Below are 6,833 nucleotides of genomic sequence, written 5' to 3'. Positions count from 1 at the left end.
CACTAAAGACCGCCGTTGGCGAGCTCAGCGGTTATGACCAACTAGGCTTTGAATGAGGACAAATTTTGAAGGAATGCTTAGGCAACTCATGGGAAAGCTCATCCACAACTTTAAAAGAAGATTTTGGCCAAAAATTGAGAAGACTCTAGAGGTCTTGGAGGTTAGAGAGGTTCATTAGTGTATAGAGAATTTAATAGAGTGTCAAAATTGTGAGGAATTCTTCTAGAGATTGTAAGAGTGGAGGGAAAGTGAGAGATTTCTTCCTCCTTGCCGCTTCGAAGAGTAATTCTGTATGTTGTAAAGAAAGGAAGAGATTCAGAGGAACTTCAAAGAGTTTTCTTGGGGAGAAATGAAAGATAAGTTTATTTATTGTTGTAGTTTGTATAAATTTGATTTTATATATGAATTCCAAGTTTTGTTGTGTTTTCTCCATGAGATCTGAGTAGTTTTCTCTGTCTTTCTCCTTGTCTTGAGATTTGTGAAATGATGATAAATAGGGAAATAAAATTATCGGGCGTAGAATTAGAAATTTTAGAGTGACATACTAAAATCCCCAATTAGGTCTTATCGTTTGGGTGTTGAAGTGTAGATATTAGCCCCCAAGCGAGGGGAACGTGGGAGCTCCGAAGTGAGAGCCGATATCCTCCCAGCCTAACCGCAGATTCAGTAAACAAGTGCAGGATTAGTCAATGTTCTTTATGTCTGGACCAAAGGGTAAGGAATATGTATGCTCCGATTTGGCACAATATAATTTGAACTAATTCATTTTATCCATTCACTATAATTTCTTGACAAGGAGAAGGATGTTTTCTTATATATTGAACATCACATTTGAACCTTCATTAGTATAATTAGTTATTTAATAGTTATTAAAATTACATATTAATTTTAATTGCATATTAGTGATAGATAAGTAAATTGAACTTAATTGTTGTGTTTAAAGTATTGCTTTTCTAAAGTCTTAGTTCGTAGCTCTAATATTACTCCCTGTGGGATCGATATCTAGGACTCCCTTAGAGCCCTATATTACTTGAGCGATACGTATACTTGCGTTGATAAGTCTGACTTTACAATTATTAAATATTTTATATATACATCTTTATCGAATATATAATTGTTCTTAAGTTCTGGTACAATTGCTGAGGAATTAATTCTTTTAGCAGCAGTATTAATTACTTATATTTTAAAGCATATATAAAGTCGCGGTCAGTGATGTGTCTTAGTCAGTCCCGCACACACACACTTGCACCTGCACTCACAACCTAAACCTTAACCCATACATACCTAGCTTGATCCCCTAATTTATTGGACACTCATGTGTTATTGGAAACTCATGTGGATGGTCCACCAAACCATTAGCCCTGGGCTAAGGTTTGGCTAAGACCAACACATGGAGGATCCATAATGGGAGTTCTCTTGGTCTCATGACTCAATAGGGTGACCTCATGATTAATTTCATGATTGACATCCTCAATCAATCCCAATTTTGGCAAATTCCAATTTTGACCCTTCTTGGCCCCAAACTTCACCAAATTACCAAATTGCCCCCAAACCCAATTGCCCCTAAAGCCTAAATTTTCCAAAAATTCTCAAAATCTCTTCAAAATCATTTCAAACCATTACAAAACAATCAAATTGACCAAAACACCTCAAAATTTCCAAAAATCCCCAAAATTATCGAAATACCCTTTAAACCCAAAAAATTCCAAAAATTTTCAAAATCTCCTAAATCACTCCAAATTTTCCCAAAAATCAACTTGAACCACTCCATTGGGCCCAATTTGACCAAATTGACCTATTTTGAGCAAAATCCTCAAATTACCCTTAAAGGCTAAATTCCCCAGTTCATCTCCAATTTCCACCAAATTGACTTCAATCTTCCCCAATTTCAATTCTAAATTCAAATTCATGATTCCCAATCTCAATTGAAACCAAATCCAAGCTCAATTGAACCCAATCTCAAGCCCAATCAAAAATCCCCAATTTTAACATATTCTCAAATTCCCCAAAATTGAACCCCATGATCAAATCAATTTCCCCAAATTTGGATTCTAAACTCTTCATAACATTTCTCCAAATCAGTTTGAACAATCAATTGACCAAATTTTAAACTAAAATCTCTCCCAAATTCAACTTGAGCCAAAATCCCCAAATTTGCACTAAACCCTAAATCTCATCAAATTAAACCTCCTAACTCCAAAATTTCCACCCAATTGGTATCTAAAATTCCCCATGACAATCTTTTTGATCAAATTGAACCATCAATTGAACCATATCCAAACCCTAGCCCATTTTAAACCCAAGTCCAACCCAAATGCCCAAAATTGATCATTCCATCAAATTGACCTTCCAAATCAATTTAAAATCACTCAATTCCTCCCAAAACTTCTCATGACAATCATCCCAATCAATTTGATCCTCCCCAAACTTCTCATGACAATCATCCCAATCAATTTGATCAATCACTTGGCCCAAATCTCAATCTAAACTCAACTTAGACCCAAGTTTAAACCAAAGCCCTAATTTTGAACCTAAACCCCAAATTGACTCAAATCCTTTGCATTAGCCAACCTTAACCCTCTCATACCCTGGTTAGCCACCTAGAATGCTAATTAAAACACCCAAGGCCCAAGAATTGAGTCATGGATCAAGGGTACCTTAAATTAGGGGATTTCTTCCTAAATTTGACAAAATCATAAGGATTCTTCTCAACAGCCTTCCCAAGCCCCCAAACCATCACAATTAAACCTTCAGGCTCCCTTGACTCAGCTAGTCACCAGCTCAGCCTTGAGCAACTGGCCTAGTTGTCGGAAAACACCATGCTCGAGAGGTCCCAAATGGATCAAACCCAAGATTAGGACTCTCTGAGATGGCTCGACTCCATTGGTCACTTGCGTTGTTTATCCCTACACATAAGCGTCCTCTCTGCCCCCTAGCTTGCTCTGGTGGCGGTCATGGCTCCTTCTATAAATAGGACCCTTCTAACAACCAAGAGAGGAGAGAATCCAAAACTTAGGGGAAACTCTGCCAAATTGTTTCTAGAGACTCTCCAAGCCTTCTTAAGTTCAACCTCCACCACAGTTTGAGCTCAGTTCCAGAGCTCAAAATCCGGTAAAAAACAGGACACCTCACCACATTCCACCAAACCTCAACTTAACCTTTCCTTGAGCTTCTGTAGAGCTTAAGGAGAAGTTCCCCACTCAAACCCCATCACTTTGAGCCCTATTGAGCCCTCCAACCCACTGTTCCACCAAGGCCACACCACTTGTTGGTCGAGCTCATACTTGGAGCATTCACCAGAGGGAAGTGACACTTCTAGGAGATTCGTTGGACTCCACTAAAGCTTCCACAAGCACCCACTCGAGGCCTCACCTCTTGGGTAAAGGTTTAAACTCTCAACCCTAATTTTTGGCTCACTTTGGGCTTTTGTGAAGAGAACTTATATTCCATACGCTTGTAGCCGTATAGGTGTATTTGTCTTGAGTAGATGAAGGTGTAAGAACAAACCCAAACAGAACTTATATTCCATACGCATGTAGCCGTATAGGTGTATTCGTCTTGAGTAGATGAAGGTGTAAGAACAAACCCAAAGTGATTTGGTTTAGTCTAGGCTGAGATCTTAGGGTTTGAAGTCGTGTGATTCATGAGTTCTGGCCATTGGGGACGATGACTAGGAGCCGTCCGATCGCACGTGTATCAGACGGACGGTCCAGATCGCATCAGACGAAACAAAGGGACAATAACTGTGGGCTGACGAGGCACTGAGGTGGATTACAACATCGAATCGTGGAGCGCCGCGTCGAAAGTTCAGCGCGTACGAGGATGGCGTAGCGGCTAACTCGGATAAGTAGAAAAATAAGATTTTTGATTTATTTTAATTCCAGATCTTAGAAAATCTATATCTTTGTATAGAACATTCATAAAAATAAAATAAAAATACTCTATTGATCAATGAATAGAGGAGATTAATGTGGACAAAAATAAAAATTATTTGGTGTGCCTCTGATTTTTAATTAATTAAATAGCCTCTCCAATGTTTTAATTTTAATTAAGTGTATAATGATTATCATGGCTTGGGATTTTAGGGGTTTGTTCCCGATGATAGTAGAGGTGTTTTGTGATTTTTCCAAAGTCAGAAAGTATCTCTACACATGTAACCCTAATTTCTAAGTTTGGGTGGTTATTTTGCTTAATATAATTATATAAATTAAAATATAAATCAGAAAATCATGGGGCTTATTTTGGTAGGTTTCTTATGGTCAGAGGACTTCTGGAAAATTGTAAATTAAATTTTAGTATTTATATAAATCACTATAGTTAATTAACCCTAAAAACTCACAAAAATTAAAAATAAATTTGTTATATTTCAAAGATTATAAAAATAAATTCCACATTGTAAATATTACTTATTTTAATTTACTATAAAAATTTGAAATTCATTTGATTTAATTTAATCACTAAAGTTGATTTTCTAAATAAAATGACATTTTTGGCATTAAAATAATTTTAATAAATTAAATATAATTAGAAAAATTATGAAAAGTGATTTTATGGTTCCTTGTGATTAGAGGCACTTAGGAAAAATAAAAATTATTTTTAAATAAATACTTTACCTTTAAGCCTATTTTATAAATAATTAAAAATAATTAAAATTTCCAAAAAATTGAAAATGCACCAAATTTTTTCTAATTACTTCTTGATCACTTAGAACTCTTTAAAATATTTTTCCTAATTTTTTTAAGTTAAATATAAATTTTTACAGGCTAAAAATATATTTTCTCTAATCACAAAAATGAAAAAAATGTTTCTCTTAGTTTTCTGAAGTTGGAGAGATTTAATAAAGATATAAAAAGTATTTTTTGTAATTAAAACATATTTTATATTTAATTAAATCACTAAAATCAATAAATAATTTTAATAATTAAAATATAATTTGAAAAATTATAAAATTTTGTTTAAGTGGTCTTCTAACCTAGGTGAACCTCTACTAATTTTCCCATGATAAAAAAATTAACTTTGATTAATTAAATAAATTGATATTGAAAATCTTATTTTCTAAGTTAAATAATTATTTAAATTAAATTAAAATTGGAAAAATCACATTTTCTTCTTTGATATCTTAGTTGACTCATGAGTGGGGTACTTTAAAAGTTTCAAAAATCATTTGAATTATATTTGATGCGTTATGAAGTGAAGAGCCCAAGAGGCAAAATGGTAATTTTAGATTTTGGCGTCTTAATCAAAATTTAGGATTAACTATGGGAAAAGTGGGTAATTTTGATCTTAATGAATTCTTTTGGATGTTTGAAACATAATGAGATAAAAGGTAGAAACCAATTTACCATATTTTTATGATAAGGGTAAAATTGTAATTTCCTAAATTATCAGGATTTGGAAGTTAATTAAAATTAAGTGATTCAAAAGTTATGGGCTTGATTTAGGAAGATATTAATTCATTGATTTGAAGCCCATAATTGATGATGATATGATCTTTTAATAAGAATATATCTCACTTAAATTAATATTTTGGTGATTACAAATTCACCCATGAAAATTGTTAAGGGCTTTGTAGTGGGCTAGGCTTAATCCAAGGTTGTTTAATGAAGTTTAGAAAGTTAATATAATGGATAATTAACACGTTTAAACACTACAAGTCTAACTTTAGAGGTGGGTACAAAATCTTTAATGACTTAAGCTTGCCCTAGGGGCATCTACTTACATAACTCTCAAGTAAAATATTAATTGATTAATTGAGTACCCCACTCTCGAGATAATTAAAATATCAGGTTTGCTGAGCATAATGTGTATTAACTCATTAAAATTAAATTTAAAACTTAGGATGATCAATTGAACAATATAATAGGTTCAAATAGACTCGAAACACTTCAAAAGGAATTTAAAAGTTATTAGGGATTGTTCCACATACGCTTTTATGAACTTTTGGATGTTTTGAAGGATAATTGATCTTATTATTCTTTGTTCAAAAAATCATCTATTAAAACCTTTAGGGACTTACCAAGTTATGACTTATGGTTTGGTAGCTACACCTTCATCTACCCTTGCAATTTATTTAAATTTATGCAAAATTATATACTTGTTGCAAGTTGTTGCAAGTTCTAACATTTTGCAAGTTCTAACGTTTCAGAAGGGGAGCAGCGAGAAGATAACATTTACGCTTTTATAGTTTTATTTAATTTCTATCATTTACTGCAATTTAATTTCACTTTAAAATATTATACATTTTTGGTTGTAAACCTTACTTCACCTGCACTTTCATAATACGTCCTTTTGAATTTACAAGAGTCCCTCGGATGAGGTAAACGATTGCTAACGAAATCTCCCTGGTTTAAATGGGGTTAAAAACTCGTTTAAGCTAAGTAAATTCAAAAAAAATAGTTGTACCTAAACGAGTGAATCGTGGGATCCTAACCGGTTTCACTCTAATCAACTTTAACCTCCCCCATGATTGAACTTAAACTTGTAATTTAAACCAGTTAAACCTTAGAATTTAGGACTGCTACTTTTGTCGAGGAACTTGGAGCTAACTCTGTGGGCATTCTTCTACAATAGTAATCTACAACAGCACGAGGATCTACAACAACACATCTTTTCCCTTAGAATTAAACTACGAGCTATAAGATTTTGAGGTTGTCTGCCTAGTGTGACATAAATCCTCAACTCATATTTAGGCTTTTGTACAATCATGTTGTGCAATATCAGCCCTAACTCGCTTTAGAATTTCGAGGTTTTCAATTTTCACGACTTAAATTGTCACATCTTCTAGGATATTTGTGAGATCGCTTCGCATAAATGTAAGCCCTAATTAATAAAAT

Source organism: Phalaenopsis equestris, unplaced genomic scaffold, assembly GCF_001263595.1.
Source record: "Phalaenopsis equestris unplaced genomic scaffold, ASM126359v1 Scaffold000105, whole genome shotgun sequence".
In the NCBI taxonomy this organism is placed as follows: domain Eukaryota; kingdom Viridiplantae; phylum Streptophyta; class Magnoliopsida; order Asparagales; family Orchidaceae; genus Phalaenopsis; species Phalaenopsis equestris.
This window is presented reverse-complemented; position numbering follows the sequence as displayed.